Below are 19440 nucleotides of genomic sequence, written 5' to 3' on the forward strand. Positions count from 1 at the left end.
CAGTTTTCTCACAAAAATATTTTGATTTTAATATCACCAAAATTATCTATTTTCATCTTCTATGATTAACTTTACCTCTTTTTTCATAAATACTCCTTTTACCTATAATTTGGTAAGGTAATTTCTTTCTTACTCTTTTAAATTTCTTATTATTTTACTATCAAAGTCAAAAATCATGTATCCACTAGGAGTTTATATTGCTGTATCATATCAAAAATGGTCTAAGACTAATTTCTTCTAGACTGATATCCAGTTATCAAAATAGTTTATATCAAAAATGAGTCCTTAACCCAGGAAATGGGTTCAATCATTAAGATTAATGTTGTTACTACTATTTTTGCTTCTTTTAGAATAATCTAATATAGATATATGTTAGAAAATCTAATCTAATTGAACTCTCTTTTAATAAAAGCTTTTTTTCCTAAATATATACATGGATAATTTTCAACATTCATCCTTACAAAACCTTATGTTCTAATTTTTTACCTCCCTTACTTCAATCCTCTCCCCTAGACTGCAAGTGATCCAATATATGTTAAACATGTACAATTATTCTATACATATTTCCACAATATTCATGCTGCACAAGAAAAATCAGATAAAAAGAAAACAAGCAATAACAAAAAGAGTGAAAATACTATATTATGATCCATAATCAGTTCCCACTCTCCTCTATCTGGGAGCAGATGGCTTTCTTCATCATAAGGCTATTTGAACTGAACTGAATCATCTCATTGTTGACAAGAGCTATGTCCATCAGAACTGATCATATAATCTTGCTGTTGGCATGTGTAACATTATCCTAATTCTGCACAATTCATTTAGCATCAGTTCATGTAAGTCTCTCCAGGTATCTCTGAAATCATCTTGCTTATCATTTTTTTTATTAATAACTTTTTATTGACAGAACCCATGCCACGGTAATTTTTTACAACATTATCCCTTGCACTCACTTCTGTTCCGATTTTTCCCCTCCCTCCCTCCACCCCCTCCCCCAGATGGCAAGCAGTCCTATACATGTTAAATAGGTTACAGTATATCTTAGATAAAATATATGTGTGCAGAACCGAACAGTTCTCTTGTTGCTCAGGGAGAATTGGATTCAGAAGGTATAAATAACCCAGGAAGAACAACAAAAATGCAAGCAGTTTACATTCATTTCCCAGTGTTCTTTCTTTGGGTGTAGCTGCTTCTGTCCATCCATGATCAATTGAAACTAAGTTAGATCTTCTCTTTGTTGAAGAAATCCACTTCCATCAGAATACATTCTCATACAGTATCGTTGTTGAGGTATATAATGATCTCCTGGTTCTGCTCATTTCACTCAGCATCAGTTCATGTAAGTCTCGCCAATCCTCTCTGTATTCATCCTGCTGGTCATTTCTTACAGAACAATAATATTCCATAACATTCATATACCACAATTTACTCAACCATTCTCCAATTGATGGGCATCCATTCATTTTCCAGCTTCTAGCCACTACAAACAGGGCTGCCACAAACATTTTGGCACATACAGGTCCCTTTCCCTTCTTTAGTATCTCTTTGGGGTATAAGCCCAGTAGAAACACTGCTGGATCAAAGGGTATGCACAGTTTGATAACTTTTTGAGCATAGTTCCAAATTGCTCTCCAGAATGGCTGGATGTGTTCACAATTCCACCAACAATGTATCAGTGTCCCTGTTTTCCCACATTCCCTCCAACATTCCACATTATCTTTCCCTGTCATTCTAGCCAATCTGACAGGTGTGTAGTGGTATCTCAGAGTTGTCTTAATTTGCATTTCTCTGATTAATAATGATTTGGAGCATATTTTCATATGGCTAGAAATAGTTTTAATTTCTTCATCTGAGAATTGTCTGTTCATATCCTTTGACCATTTATCAATTGGAGAATGGCTTGATTTCTTATAAATTAGAGTCAATTCTCTATATATTTTGGAAATGAGGCCTTTATCAGAACCTTTGACTGTAAAAATGTTTTCCCAGTTTATTGTTTCCCTTCTAATCTTGCCTGCATTAGTTTTGTTTGTACAAAAACTTTTCAATTTGATATAATCAAAATTTTCTATTTTGTAGTCAATAGTGATCTCTAGTTCTTCTTTGGTCATAAATTCCTTCCTCTTCCACAGGTCTGAGAGGTAAACTATCCTATGCTCTTCCAATTTATTTATAATCTCATTCTTTATGCCTAGGTCATGAACCCATTTTGACCTTATCTTAGTGTACGGGGTTAAGTGTGTGTCAATGCTTAGTTTCTGCCATACTCATTTCCAATTTTCCCAGAAATTTTTGTCAAATAATGCATTCTTATCCCAAAACACTGGGGTCTTTGGGTTTTTCAAACACTAGATAATTAAAGTTATTGGCTGTTTTTGTCCTTTGAACCTAACCTATTCCATTGATCAACTACTCTATTTCTTAGCCAATACCAGATGGTTTTAGTAACCACTGATTTATAATATAATTTTAGATCTGGTACAGCTAGGCCACCTTCATTTGATTTTTTTTTCATTAATTCCCTTGAAATTCTTGACCTTTTGTTTTTCCATATGAACTTTGTTGTTATTTTTTCTAGGTCATCAAAATAGTTTTTTGGGAGTCTTATTGGTATAGCTCTAAATAAATAGATTAGTTTAGGTAGTATTGTCATCTTTATTATATTTGCTCACCCAATCCAAGAGCATGTAATTGCTGATAATTTTTTATAAAAAAATAACATTCCATAACATTCATATACCATTACTTATTCAGCCATTCTCCAACTGATAGGCATTCACTATTTCCAGTTCCTTGCCACTACAAAAAGGGCTGCCACAAACATTTTTGCACATGTGAATGCTTTTACCTCCTTTATGATCTCTTTAGGATATAAACACAGTAGAAACAGAGCCAGAACAAAAGGTATACACAGTTTGATAGCCCCTTGGGCATAGTTCCAAATTGCTTTCCAGAATGTCTGAATCAATTAACAACCCCACCAACAATGTATTAGTGTACCAGTTTTCCCACATACCCTCTAACATTTATCATTATCTTTTCCTGTCATCTTAGCCAATATGAGAGGTGAGTAGTGGAATCTCAGAGTAAACTTAATTTGTATTTCTCTGATCAATACTGATTTAGAGCATCTTTTAATATGCATAGAAATGTTTTTAATTTTATGATCTGAAAAATTGCCTGTTCATATCCTTTGACCATTTATCATCTGGAAAATGGCTTAAATTCTTAAAAATTTACACATTTTAGAAATGAGACCTTTATCAGAATTTTCCCCCCAATTTATTTAAGATGTTTGGATCAATATTCATTAAATATGTCTATAATTTCCTTTCTCTGTTTGACCCTCCCTAGTTTAGGTATCAGAACCATGTCTGAGCCATTTAAAAAAAATAGTAGGGTTCCTTCTTTCATTTTTTCCCCAAAGAGTTTGCATAATATTGAAATTAATTGTTTTTTATAAATTTGGTAGAATTCACATGCAAATCCATCTTGCCCTAAAGATTTTTTCTTAGGGAATTAATTAATAGCATGTTCAATTTCTTTTTCTAAAATGAAACTATTTAAGTAATTTAATTCTGCCTCTGTTATTCTGGGCAATCGATACTTTTTAAAATATTCATCAATTTCACTTAGATTATCAGATTTATTGGTATACAGTTACACAAAATAACTTCTAATTTTTGCTCTAATTTCCTCTTCATTTATGGAAAGTTTACCATTTTCATTTTTGATACTAAAAATGTTATTTTTTCTTTTCTTTTTCTGATCAAATTAACTAAAAGTTTATCTATTTTGGTTTTTTTTTTCATAGAACTAGCTCTTAGTTTTGTTTATTAGTGCAATATAATGGGCTGAGGCTTGAGTTGATGCGCTGAGGTCCCAAGCACGTGAGCTAAATAGTAATTGGACTATATTAATATATATGCTTGGAGAAAGAATGGCCTCCACCCATTCTCTGTGCAAGTCCTGATGTGTTGTATAGGAAATGATGATTTTGGTGGGTGGCAGGGGCAGGAAGAGGGGCAGGAAGAGAGGCAGAGAGAGACTGCTGGCTGGGTTCTGCTCTCTTGGCTTCTGGTCTGGCTGTCTTCTTGAACTGCTGACATTGCTAATCTCCCTTTCCCTCCGATTCCCTTTTACCTCCGATCTTTCTTCACCTCTACTGAGAATAAAGATTGAAGATTTTCCCTTAAAATGAATTCCTGACTCCGGCTGATTTTAAAATACGCGGTCATCACAGTGCAATAGTTTTTTTTTTTTTTTTAACTTTGATTTTTATTAATCTCCCCTTTTCTCAGAATTTCAAATTTGGCATTTAATTTGGGTTTTTTAATTTGTTCTTTTTCTTGCTTTTTTAGCCCAATTCATTTTTTTTATTTAATAGCCTTTTATTTACAGATTATATATATGGGTAACTTTACAGCATTGACAATTGCCAAACCTCTTGTTCCAATTTTTCACCTCTTACCCCCCACCCCCTTCCCCAGATGGCAGGATGACCAGTAGATGTTAAATATTTTAAAATATAAATTAGATACACAATAAGTATACATGACCAAACTGTTATTTTGCTGTACAAAAAGAATCAGACTCTGAAATATTGTGCAATTAGCCTGTGAAGGAAATCAAAAATGCAGGTGGGCAAAAATATAGGGATTGGAATTCAATGTAATGGTTTTTAGTCATCACCCAGAGTTCTTTCTCTGGGCGTAGCTGGTTCAGTTCATTACTGCTCCATTGGAAATGATTTGGTTGATCTCATTGCTGAGGATGGCCAGGTCCATCAGAATTGGTCATCATATAGTATTGTTGAAGTATATAATGATCTCTTGGCCCTGCTTGTTTCACTCAGCATCAGTTTGTGTAAGTCTCTCCAGGCCTTTCTGAAATCATCCTGTTGGTCATTTCTTACAGAACAATAATATTCCATAATATTCACATACCACAATTTATTCAGCCATTCTCAACTGATGGGCATCCACTCAGTTTCAGTTTCTAGCCACTACAAAGAGGGCTGCCACAAACATTCGTGCACATACAGGTCCCTTTCCCTTCTTGATGATCTCTTTGGGATATAAGCCCAGTAGTAACACTGCTGGATCAAAGGGTATGCACAGTTTGATAACTTTTTGAACATAGTTCCAAATTGCTTTCCAGAATGGTTGGATGTTTTAGCCCAATTCATTGATCTTCTCATTCTCTATTTCAATCAAACAAGCATCCAGATAGAGATATAAATCTTCCCTAAAAACTGCTTTGGCTGCATCCCAGAAATTTTGGTATGTTGTCTCATTATTGTCATTCTTTTCAATGAAATTATCCATTGTGTCTATGATTTGTTGTTTTACCCACTAATTTTTTAGGATTAAATTATGCAGGTTCCAATTGATTTTTGGCCTGTTTTTACCTGGCTCTTTATTACATGTGATTCCTGTTGCATCATGATCTGAAAACAATGCATTTACTATTTTTGTATTTTTGCATTTGATTTAGAGTTTTTATTCCTTACTATATGGCCAATTTTTATCTAGGTTACATGAACTGCTGAGAAAAAAAGTATACTCCTTTCTGCCTCCATTCAATTTTCTCCAAAGATCTATTATAGCTAACTTTCCAAAATTCTATTTACCTCCTTAACTTATTTTTAAATTTATTTTGTAGTTTGATTTATCTAGTTCTGAGAGAGCAAGGCTGAGACCCCCGACTAGTATAATTTTGCTGTCTATTTCTTCTTGCAGTTCTCTTAACTTCTCTAGGATTTTGGACACTATTCTATTTGATGCATATGTATTTAGTATTGATATTACTTTATTATATAAGGTACATTTTAGCAAGATGTATTTTTATTCTATTTTTGGATTTTAATTGGATCTCTTTTTGCTTTTGGTTTCCCTGAGATTAGAATGGCTACCCCTGCTTTTTTTTTCTTTTATTTCACTGGAAGCATAATAGATTCTGCTCTAGCATTTTACCTTTAATCCATATGTATCACTCTGCTTTAAATGTGTTTCTTATAAACAGCATATTGTAGGATTCTAGCTTTTAATTCAGTCTGTTATCCACTTCTGTTTCATGGAAGAGTTCATCCCATTCATATTTACAGGTAAAATAACTATTTCCTGCTATCTGATTTTCCCCAAGTTATGCTTTTCTCTTTCCTTTTCCCCTTTCCCTCTTCACCAGTATTTTGACCACCACCTCCCTCAAAAAGCCCTCCCCCTTTATACCCCACCTTTCTTATACTACTTCTGTTTTTCCTTCTATCAGCCTCATGTTTTCCTTTCCCCTTTTCCCTTCTACTTGCCTATAGGATGAGACAACCTTCTGTGTGAAGTCAAAAAATATCTGATATTCTCTCTTTGAACCAAATCTGATGAGAGTAAAATTCACACAATGTTCACCCCCCTCGCTCCTTTCCCTCAGTTATAGTAGGTCTTCTTTGCCTCTTCATGAGATGTAATTTACTTCATTTTACTTCTATTTTCCATTTCTTCCATTATGATCCCCTTTCCACCTCTAGTTTCTTTTTATATTATCACTATATAATCAAACTACCTGCAACCTCTAAGTATATCCATAACAGAGATATAGTTCTCAAGAATAAATTTCCTTTTTATTTTTTTATACTTCTCTTGAGTTCTGTGTTTGGAGAGCAAATTTTCTGTTCATCTCTGATCTTTTTATAAGAAATAAATACAAATGACCTGTATCATTGAAGATTCATCTTCTTCTCTGAAATATAATGCTCAGTTTTGCTGGATAGTTGATTCTTGGTTGCAATCCAAGTTCCTTTGTCTTTCAGAATATTAGATTCCAGGCACTTTGATCCTTTAAAGTGGAAGCTGCTAGGTCCTGGGTAATCATGATTATGGCTCCTTGATATTTGATTTTTTTTCTGGGTTCTTTCAATATTTACTCTTTGATCAAATAGCTACAATCTTCCTTGGAGTTTTCAGTTTGTATTCTCTTTCTAGAGATTATTGGAGAGAATGTTCAATGTATTTTACCCTCTGATTCTAGGATATCAGGGTAGTTTTCCTTAATGACTTTTTGAAAGATGATATCTAGGCTCTTTTTTTCAACGTGATTTTCAGGAAGTTCAAAAATAATTAGATTGTCTCTCCTAGATCTATTTTCCAGGTCAGTTGCCTTTTCAATGAGTTATTTTACATTTTTTTTCTGGTTTTGTTTGATTGTCTCTTTCTGTCTCATTGAGTCATTCATTTTCATTTGTTCAATTCTAAGTTTTAGTGAATTATTTTATTCAGTTACCTTTTTTAGCTTCTTTTGAATTTGACCAATTGAATTTTTAAATGAGTTGTTTTGTTTAATGGATAATTTGTTTTTCCATTTCACAAATTCTGTTTTTCAAAGAGTTGTTTTCTTTTTCCATTTTGTCAGATCTAGTTTGTAAGGAGTTTTCTTCAAATAATTTGTGTTTACTTTTCCAAATTCTCCTTTAATGTTCTCTTTTCCTTTCCCCATTTTTCTTCTAATTCTATTTTAACATGCTTTTTGAATTCTTCCAAGAAAGCCCAGTGAGATGGAAACCAACTCTTATCACCCTTTGGAGTTTCATGTGGAGATGATATGCTTTTAATTTCTTCAGGATTTGAGATCTGTTCTTCTCTTTGTAAATAAAAACTATCTATTGTCAGAGTTCTTTTTGCTTTTCTGCTTTTTTTTTTAAAAAGTTGATGTCTGCTTTTAGGTTAAAGGGGAGATTACCCAAGCTTCCTCTACAAGCGATAGTGGTTGTGATGGGTGATTAATTTCAGGTGCTGGGTGGACATGGCCAGGTCCCACATTATTATGGGTTTTAGGGACTCACCATTTTCCTTTTGTATTTGTGGTAGATGTTTTACAGATAATCTGCTGATGTACTGGCTTGCAACCATGACAAAGTAGCCAATATTGCTATAGATTCCTCCTATTATATTCTCCATCAGGTGAGGCCTGTACTGCTCTGGGTCTCTGAATTGTGTCTGTGATCAGCCATCCCCTACTTTCTTCCAAAATATATTATGCTGGAAATTTGTTATGATCCAATTATTATTTGTGCATTCTGTCACTTAAAAACCAGATCAATTTTTAGAACATCAGGATGAGCTCAGATAAAGACATGTCTTCTCTCTGCCATCTTGACTCTGCCTCTATAATTGAACTCTCTATTTTTAACCATTATTAAATCATTAAAATAACTAATAATTTGAAGTATAATTTGAAATATGGGACTTCCAAGACTCTGTTTTCCCACTTTTTTCCCTTTCTTACCTTGAAGTCCTTGACTTTTTGTTTTCCAGATAAATTTTGTTATTGTTTTTTCTTACTCTATAAAGTTAATATTTTGATGAGTTCCTTTTACTTGTTCATTTGAATAGATTTCACATAGAGATTAAAATTGTAGAAAAATTGTCATTCTCTTTTACCTTTTCATCAGTCAAAACTGACATACATCTGCATTGACTATCACTTTCCTTATTTTAATCAGTCAAGAGGTTAGCAAATAGCTGACACTATCATATTAGATTTCTGAATAGAACTATATAATTTATTTAGAGTACAATTTCTTTCTTGTTTAGTCCATCCCCTGCCCTATGACTAAAAAGGAATAATTGTTATTTTATGTTCCTCTGATTTCTGTGATTCTACTCAGTTAAAAAATAATAACAATAACAAAAAATCTCTCTCACCAACTTACCCTATGATTCATCTTTAAGCAATCTAGAACTTAATTATTTCCATCTTTCTCTTTGGTTGTACTCTGTAATATCCATATACCTTTTAAAACATATATTCCCATATATCCTAGATATCTTGATATCCTAGATATTTTGAAGGTAATTTCAACCAGTAATATAACCATTGCAAGATATTGATTGCTATTATTTACAACCTTTAAATTCTTGCTGTTGTCTTCCTTCTTTTTCCTTCTTCTCTTCCTCTTTCTCTTCCCCCTGCTCCTTCTTCTTTTACTTATTTTAGAATTCATTACTTAGGGGCAGCTAGTTGGTGCAGTGGATAGAGCACCAGTCCTGAATTCAGGAGGACCTGAGTTCAAATCTGACCCCAAACACTTAACACTTTCTGGCTGTGTGACTCTGAGCAAGTCACTTAACTCCAATTGCCCCAACAATAAAAAACCATTGCTTGGTTCACAGTTTTCTTCTTTAACCTAATCCCTGGTCTCTATTTTTGACATATTTTGACTTTTGACGAGGGTCTTTAAAAAACCTGGCCCTTATGTTCATTAACTTCTTCCATTCACATGACCTTCATTCCTACTCTTATCTCATAAATGTATAGTTGTTGTCATACTATAGACCTATTATTCCCAATTGTTGTACACTCAAGAATTTAAATGTTCTTCCCTTCTCCCTTTCTCACTGCTTCACTCCTCCTGGAGTTACTCTTTATCTTTTAACACATCTTTTAGCCTTTCAATCCCTTTCTATCGTTATAATCCATTATTCTTATCATATCACATTTTCTTCCCATTTACAACTTTGATCATAGATTTAATTTTATTTTTTTAATAGCGTTTTATTTACAGGTTATATGCATGGGTAACTTTACAGCGTTAACAATTGCCAAACCTCTTGTTCCAATTTTTCACCTCTTACCCCCCACCCCCCTCCCCTAGATGGCAGGATGACCAGTAGATGTTAAATATATTAAAATATAAATTAGATACACAATAAGTATACATGACCAAAACATTATTTTGCTGTATAAAAAGAATCAGACTCTGAAATATTGTACAATTAGCTTGTGAAGGAAATCAAAAATGCAGGTGGGCATAAATATCAGGATTGGGAATTCAATGTAATGGTTTTTAGTCATCTCCCAGAGTTCTTTCTCTGGGCGTAGCTGGTTCAGTTCATTACTGCTCCATTAGAAATGATTTGGTTGATCTCGTTGCTGAGGATGGCCAGGTCCATCAGAACTGGTCATCATATAGTATTGTTGTTGAAGCATATAAATCATAGATTTAATCCCTTCAACAAGGAAGTGTGCTCTGCCTTAATATCTTTTTCTTTTCTTTTTTATGCAGATTATATCCTGCTCATACTGAATTTTTGATCACACAGAACAGTTATCTTTTCTAGACTCATTCTTGTGTACTGAATGCGTTTGGGTAAAGGCAGGAAAATGTGATGACTGGCAATGCTACAATGAGATGTTCTATAATCTAAACTAGTTCCCTGCAATTCTGTAGCAGTTTTAAAGAAATGATTTCTGATTTGTACTCTATCGTGTGTTCTATTGTGATATTACAAAATGTACCCTCTCTCTTCAAGACCCCAGCTTTAAATTCACTCACCAAATGATCTTTCTTATTTACTCAGAAAAACATATCTTTTGTTAGGAGTTTTCTTATTTCATCCTCAAAACATTTCCTACATATTTACTCATCTTCTCTTCTTTAGAATCTATTTCCCATGATGTGACCAATGAATTCAATTTTTCACTTGATGGCCATTTCTCTTTTCAGTCCTATTTTTATACTCTTCAGAATTGTTAGTCACTATTTCCTTCCTTTCATTTTTCCTTCTTTGTGTTAAGAACCATGCCTAAAGAATAAGTAAAGCATAATCTGGGGTTATTAGGATGGCAGGAAATACAGATTTAGTAATTCGTAAATGTGAATGGGATGAACTCCCCCATAAAGAGGAGGCAGATAGCAGACTGGATCAAAAGTCAGAACCCAATATGTTGTTTACAAGAAACACATTTAAAGCAGGGGGATACATATAGAGTAAAGGTAAAAGGCTGGAGCAAAATCTATTATGCTTCAGGTGAAGTCAAAAAAGCAGGGGTAGCCATCCTTATCTCAGATCAAGCAAAAGTAAAAATTGATCTAATTAAAAGAGATAAGGAAGGAAACTACATCCTGCTAAAGGGTAGCATAAACAACGAAGCAATATCAATATTAAACATATATGCACCAAGTGGTATGGCACTCAACTTCCTAAAGGAGAAGTTAAGAGAGTTGCAAGAAGAAATAGACAACAAAACTGTAATAGTAGGAGATCTCAACCTTGCACTCTCAGAATTAGACAAATCAAACCACAAAACAAATAAGAAAGAAATTAAAGAAGTAAATAGAATATTAGAAAAATTAGAATGTTGGATCTTTGAGAAAATTGAATGGAGATAGAAAGGAATATACTTTCTTCTCAGCAGTTCATGGAACCTATTCAAAATTGACCATATATTAGGACAAAAGACCTCAATTAAATGCAAGAAAGCAGAAATAGTAAATGCTTTCTTTTCAGATCATGATGCAAATAAAACTACATTCAACAAAAAGTTAGGAGAAATAGACCAAAAAGTAATTAAACTAAACAATCTCATCTTAAAGAATGACTGGTGAAGCACAAATTATAGATACAATTAATAATTCCTAAGATAAGACAATGATGAGACATCATACCAAAATTTGGGGATGCAGCCAAAGGTAATAAGAGGAATTTTAATCCTTAGAGGCACTTGAATAAAACAGAGAAAGAAAAATTAATGAATTGAGCTTGATAAAAAACTAAAAAGACTAAATTAAAACCCCAATCAAATACTAAATTGAAATTTAAAATTAAAAGGAGAATTAAAATATTGAAAGTAAAAAACTATTGAACTAATTAATAAAACTAAGAGTTGGTTCTATGAAAAGCCAATAAAATAGATGTTTTGAAATCTGAATAGAAAAAGGAGAGAGGAAATGAAATTAGTAGTCTTAAAAATGAAAAGGGAGAACTTTCCACCAATGAAGAGGAAATTAGAGAAATAATAGGAGTTATTTTGCTCAACTTTATGCCAAAAATTTGATAACCTATGAAATGGATTGGATTTACCTCCAAAAATATAGACTTCCCAGATAATAAGAGGAGGAAGTAATTGTTTGAATAGTCCCATTTGAAAAAGAAATAGAACTGGCAATTAAACAACTCCCTAAGAAAAATCCCCAGGACCAGATGGATTTACATGTGAATTTACCAAACATTTAAAGAACAATTGGCCCAATGCTATATAAATTATTTGATAAAATAGGGAATGAAGGAGTCCTACCAAATTCCTTCTATGACACAGACATGGTACTGATACCTAAACCAGGTAGGCTGAAAACAGAGAAAGAAAATTATAGACCAATCTCCCTAATGAATATTGATGCTAAAATCTTAAATAAGATATTAGCAAAAAGACTACAGAAAATCATCTCCAAGATAATACACTATGATCAAGTAGGATTTATACCAGGAATGCAGGGCTGGTTCAATATTAGGAAAACTATCAATATAATTGGCCATGTTAATAACCAAATTAACAAAAACCATATGATCATCTCAATAGATGCAGAAAAAGCATTTGATAAAATCCAACATCCATTCCTATTAAAAACACTTGAGAGTATAGGAATAAATGGACTTTTCCTTAAAATAATCAGCAGCATCTATTTAAAACCATCAGTAAGCATCATATGTAATGGAGACAAACTGCAACCATTCCCAATAAGATCTGGAGTGAAACAAGGTTGCCCACTACACCATTACTATTTAATTGTATTAGAAATGCTAGCATAGCAATAGAGCTGAGAAAGAGATTAAGGGAATAAGAATAGCAATGAGGAAACCAAATTATACTTTTGCCATGACATGATGGTATACTTAGAGAACCCCAGAGATCTGCTAAAAGTTATTAGAATAATCCACAACTTTAGCAAAGTTGCTGGTTATAAAATAAACCCACATAAGTCATCAGCATTCTTATATATCACTAACAAAATCCAACAGTCAGAGTTACAAAGAGAAATTCCATTTAAAGTAACTACTGATAATATAAAATATTTAGGAATCTATCTGCCAAGGGAAAATCAGAAACTTTATGAGCAAAATTACAGACCACTTTTCACACAAATTAAGTCTGATCTAACCAATTGGGAAAATATTAAATGCTCTTATATAGGGCGAGCAAATATAATAAAGATGACAATATTACCTAAACTAATCTATTTATTTAGCGCTATACCAATCAGACTCCCAAAAAACTATTTTAATGACCTAGAAAAAATAACAACAAAGTTCATATGGAAAAACAAAAGGTCAAGAATTTCAAGGGAATTAATGAAAAAAAAATCAAATGATGGTGGCTTAGCTGTACCAGATCTAAAATTATATTATAGAGCAGCAGTTACCAAAACTATTTGGTATTGGCTAAGGAATAGATTAATTGATCAGTGGAATAGGTGAGGTTCAGGAAAAACAGTCAACAAATATAGCAACCTGTCTTTGACAAACCCAAAGATACCAGCTTTTGGATAAGAATTTACTGTTTGATAAAAATTGCGGGAAAAATTGGAAACTGGATATGGAGAAACTAGGCATTGATCCATACTTAACGCCGTACACCAAGATAAGGTCAAAATGGGTTCATGACCTAGGCATAAAGAATGAAATTATTAATAAATTAGAGGAACACAGGATAGTTTACCTCTCAGACCTGTGGAAGGGGGGTCTTATGACCAAAGCAGAACTAGAGATCATTACTGATCACAAAATAGAAAATTTCGATTATACCAAACTGAAAAGTTTTTGTACAAACAAAACTAATGCAGACAAGATTAGAAGGGAAGCAATAAACTAAAAATATTTTAAGTCAAGGTTCTGATAAAGGCCTCATTTCCAAAATATATAGAGAATTAACTCTAATTTATAAAAAATCAAGCCATTCTCCAATTGAAAAATGGTCAAAGGATATGAACAGACAATTCTCAGATGAAGAAATTGAAACTATTTCTAGTCATATGAAAAGATGCTCCAAGTCATTATTAATCAGAGAAATGCAAATTAAGACAACTCTAAGATACCACTACACACCTGTCAGATTGGCTAAGATGACAGGAAAAAATAATGATGATTGTTGGAGGGGATGCGGGAAAACTGGGACATTGATGCATTGTTGGTGGAGTTGTGAACAATCCAACCATTTTGGAGAGTAGTTTGGAAACTATGCTCAAAAAGTTATCAAACCATACCTTTGATCTAAGTGTTACTCCCGATTATATCCCAAAGAGATTATAAAGAAGGGAAAGGGACCTGTATGTGCACGAATGTTTGTGGCAGCCCTTTTTGTAGTGGCTAGAAACTGGAAACTGAATGGATGTCCATCAGTTGGAGAATGGCTGAATAAATTGTGGTATATGAAAATTATGGAATATTACTGTTCTGTAAGAAATGACCAACAGGATGATTTCAGAAAGGCCTGGAGAGACTTACACAAACTGATGCTGAGTGAAATGAGCAGGACCAGGAGATCATTATGTACTTCAACAACAATATTATATGATGACCAGTTCTGATGGACCAGGCCAACCTCAGCAATGAGATCAACCAAATCATTTCCAATGGAGCAGTAATGAACTGAACCAGCTATTCCCAGAAATAGAACTCTGGGAGATGACTAAAAACCATTACATTGAATTCCCAATCCCTATATTTATGCCCACCTGCATTTTTGATTTCCTTCACAAGCTAATTGTACAATATTTCAGAGTCTGATTCTTTTTGTACAGCAAAATAACATTTTGGTCATGTATACTTATTGTGTATCTAATTTATATTTTAATATATTTAACATCTACTGGTCATCCTGCCATCTAGGGGAGGGGGTTGGGGGGTAAGAGGTGAAAAATTGGAACAAGAATTTTGGCAGTTGTTAATGGTGTAACGTCACCCATGCATATATCCTGTAAATAAAATGCTATCAAATAATAATTAAAAAAAAAGAACCATGACTAAGTGAAGGGGCAGGTCAATTCTCTGAGAGCCTCCACAGGTGAGAATCATAACTCTTGAAGGAGTTGCAAAGCAGGCTTTACTAATGCAGTTGTTCCTTGTGGATGGGGAATGAAATAAGTTGGAGGCAAGAGGGAAGAGGAGAGAGCTCAGAAAATGCAACTGCCTCTCAGTCTCCTTATGTTGTTGTCACCCTTTTGTTAGGATTCTTACAAGGTACCAAGTCAGTGGAATTGATGAGATAATAATTCTCTAATTTACATGTACTTAGTACTTATTATAATTCCACAAGATTCACACTTTTAAGGGAGCATATATAAGGAGGAGCTGTTAGGACCAAGAAGGACAAGCCCACTAAAGGACAAGCCCACTAGAACAGAAGCCCACTAGAAGCTCTGAGCTTCAGCCAGGATTCAGTCAAGTAGATTCACAAGCCAGAGAAGGCAGTCGGGCAGAATGAAGGAAGACAGAGAAGTGGTGGCAGGCTGTCCTGTGGAGAACACTGAAACCAAGATCCCGAAGGCCTCCAGAAAACTAGCTGAGCCCCAAGTAAAGGAGATAAGATTTTGAAGGAGATAATAAAAGATTTGGACTTTAACTCCTGGCTTCATTTGAGGTGATGATCAAACTGAAAAAAAAAACCTGCTCCCACGCTGCCTCCAGAAGCCCCCCAAGAAACCTGCTCACAGAGAACATTATATTTTAGAGAAGAATATTACACCCTTTCACATGAAGAGATCCATTTTACAGGTTTGAGATAGACCTCCAGCAGCCACTGGCAGGTAGCTTCCATATTACAACATCTCTGGCCACCAAAATGCACTTTTCTACTTGTTTTTCTCCTGTCTGGTTGAACACTGTAGGCAGCTGGTGACTCAAATAATAGAGAACTAAAACTGGAGTCAGGAAGACCTGAGTTCAAATCCAATCTTATAAGTTGGTCAAGTCACTTAACTTCTTACTGCCATTTTCCTCAACTGTGAAATATGGATAATTATTAGTAGTACATGTTTCTCAAGGTTTTTGTAAAGATCAAATGAGTTAATATTTGTAAAAGCAGTTTTACACATAGTAGATAAAAGCTAAATAGATGCTTATTCCATTCTGTCTTTTTGCTGTTCAATTTCCTTTACTGATTGGTCCTCTTTTTCTTTATTGTGTATGATGATTGCGTATTTTAAAATCAGCTGGAGTCAGGAATTCAAGTTAGGGGAAAATCGTCAATCTTTATTCTCAGTGAAGAAAGATCGGGGATGGAAGAGAATGGGCAATAGCAATGTGTGCAGCTGAGTCAAGAAGCTAGCTAGATCAGCAGCCATACGACCAGCAGCTACCAGCATGGAACCCAGGCCAATCTCTCTTTGCCTCTCTTCCTGTCTCTCTGCCTCCACCCACCAAAATCATCATTTCCTATACAACACATCAGGACTTGCACAGAGTGGGCGGGGACCATTCTTTATCCAAGTATGTCTATTAATAGAGTATAGTCCAATTACTATTTAGCCTCACGGGATTGGGACCTCAGTGCATCAACTCAAGCCTCAGCCCATTACAATTGTGCATGCCCCAATTTTCAAACCTAAGCTGTTTTTTTAACCCCTTATTGAATTCCCATCATCATTAATTTTGCTGGTTCTTATGATTTTAAGGATCATTTCTATGTAGAAGACTTTCCATCTATATATTAGCCTTGAAATCCTATGCAAGTCTTTTTCAGAGATTATAATAAGGGTAGGAGAGTATAGTTGAAGATGTAAAAGGGCTTTGAGTAATGGGATATGAGAAGTAAGGGAGCTTTTCTCATCTGGATTATAGTAATATTCTTCTAATGGTACCTTTGCTTTCCTTATCTCACCTGCTGCCATGTTCTCTTCCTCCCCAAATTTTCATAGGGTAATTTTTGTGAAGATTGTGTATTTTTAAATCAGCAGGAGTCAGGAATTCAGGTTAGGGGAAAATCGTCAGTCTTTATTCTCAGTGAAGAAGGATCGGAGGTGGAAGAGAATCAGCGATGGCAATGTATGCAGCTGAGTCAAGAAGCTAGCTGGACCAGCAGCCACACAACCAGTAGCTCGGAGTCTCGCACCCAGGCCCAATCTCTCCCAGCTTCTCTTCCTCTCTCCCTCTCTGCCTCCACCCACCAAAATCGTCATTTCCTATACAACACATCAGGACTTGCACAGAGAGTGGGCAGGGACCATTCTTTATCCAATCATGTATATTAATAGAGCATAGCCCAATTACTATTTAGCCTCACGTACTTGGGACCTCAGTGCATCAACTCAAACCTCAGCCCATTACAAATTTTTTAGATCTTTTCTTTGGTCTCACTCCTCTTTTCCATGGAGAATACATATCTGATAGTAAAATGTAAACTAGTTTAGGTTTGGGATTGGGAATTATCAGGGTTTGCATATAGCAATTATGCAAAGAATAGAATTGGACTTACTGGGTAGAAGTTGCAGAAAAGCAGATCCTAGATTAGTATAAAGAGAAAGAAAGATAAAATTGCTAACAATTGGAACTATTCAAAAGTGATATGGGATAGAGGAAAAACTAAGAGACTATTTATTGGAAGTCTTTTTTTTTTTTTGGAGGCTGGATAAATGCTTTCGGGGCATATTATTTAGTGAAGATCTAGTTCATAGCCCTTTGTTTAGGAACAAGTTAACTAATTCATCCTAATTTGTTCTTTGTAACTCTGGGATTTATATATTATTGAAATATAATATTTCTTTTATATTATAAACAATAGCATACATATGCAAGTGTTTTGTATCCTAGATTCCACTTTTATTTAAATATATATGCAAAAATATGTTTGACAGGAAACGGGTACTGGTGAGAGTGAGATGTGGCTATCTTTGATACCTCTCCCATACATACATCTCAAGAATATTTGTGTTCCCCAGATTCAATTAATCAAACACTCTATAAGCATTTATTAAGCACTTACTGTTTGATATGTGCCATGTTAAGCAGTAGGGAGATAAAAATAAAAGCAAAGTAGACCATAGCCTTAAGGAGTCTTAAATTGTAATTGAGGATACAACAGGTAAGTAAATAAACACACATATAAGATATATATATATATATATATATATATATACACATATAATATAGATAGATATAGATATGTATATATCATACATATCTATATATATAAAGAGAAAATGAGAGAAAAACAGATAGAAACAGAGAGATAGATACAGACAGAGAAATATCTATAGATACAGATATATACAAAGTGGCTGCAAGATTAGCTTTAGTGGGAAGGCACAGACAATTAGAAAAAAAAGTGCCTTTCAGAATATGACATAAACTGCTTCTTGAAATAAACCAGATGTTACAAGATATAGATAAAGAGACAACATTTCAAGACCAGGTAACAGATCATATAAGGACAAAGGAATTTTGGGATGGTCTGTGGAGTTTTGGACTATATTATACCTAGAGAAGAATGACATATTGAAAGACAGAAGAAAAAGAAAGGGGTCAAGTTATGAAAAAAAAATTAATCTTAAACAGGGTCGTTTACTGAGTTGTAAGTGTGACTTAGTGAGACCTGTACTTCATGAAATTCATCATTTTTCCCCCATTGGTAGATAAAGAATGGATTAGAAAGGGGAGAGACTTGAGTCAGGGAGACCCAATAGAAGGCCATTTCAAAAATCATGGCAAGAGATGATGAGGGCCAGAATTAGGAGTCCTATGGGTACATGGCTTTTCTGGTCAGTGAGCCAGTGAGTCAACAAGAATTGGTTATGGAACTTACTCTTAAATAGAAGTTCATTGGGCCACTAAGCTAATCTAGTTCTTCCCCCTTCATCTTGTATGGTTCAAGAACCTTAGACATCATGATTCTTTGGAAAGATGAAATGAAAGTTGTTCCTGCTTGTTTTAGTTTTATAGGTCATCTCATATTAAATCATATGCTATACACATACAACTTTCATTTACATGAGCCACGTCTGGGATCCTTAAACACAGAGTGAGAACCTGGTATGTTCTTTTAAAAAGTTCAGGAACATGATAGACAGAAAGTAGCATAATATTTTTGGAAGTTTAAATATTTTTCTGTCTTGGTGTTTCACATAGGGCTATGACCAAGTAATTTTATTTCCAAGGTTGGCAGTGGATAAATCATATTGTTGGGATATAATTCCTAAACTCCCCATACCTTCTTTTCTTTGTCCTCCTAAACATCACAGTCAACTCAATTTCAGAGAGAATTCATGTTTAAGTGCAGTTGGGATTAGAACACATCTTAGATATCTTCCTACTTTTCATACATACACACACATATACACACAGATCCAGCTTCAGTCATGTGATTTGTGTTGCCATTTACTTATTGGCAAAATGAAGATAATAGCACCAATCTCGCCAGTTACTGTGAGGATGTAATCAAGTCACACAACTAGCATATGCATGAAGTAGGATTTGAATCCTGATCCTACTGAATTTAAGGCTGTGTCCCTATCTAATACAACACCTGGCCTCTCAGTATATATGGAAACAAAATCAGATACATGAAATAATTTTCTCCATGATCACACTGATGCAGTTAAAAGAATTCTCTGGTCTGTTCTTTCCTCTGTCACTTTCTAGTTGAGACCTTGGACAAATCACAACATTCCCGAGCCTC

Source organism: Sarcophilus harrisii, chromosome 2, assembly GCF_902635505.1.
Source record: "Sarcophilus harrisii chromosome 2, mSarHar1.11, whole genome shotgun sequence".
NCBI lineage: Eukaryota > Metazoa > Chordata > Mammalia > Dasyuromorphia > Dasyuridae > Sarcophilus > Sarcophilus harrisii.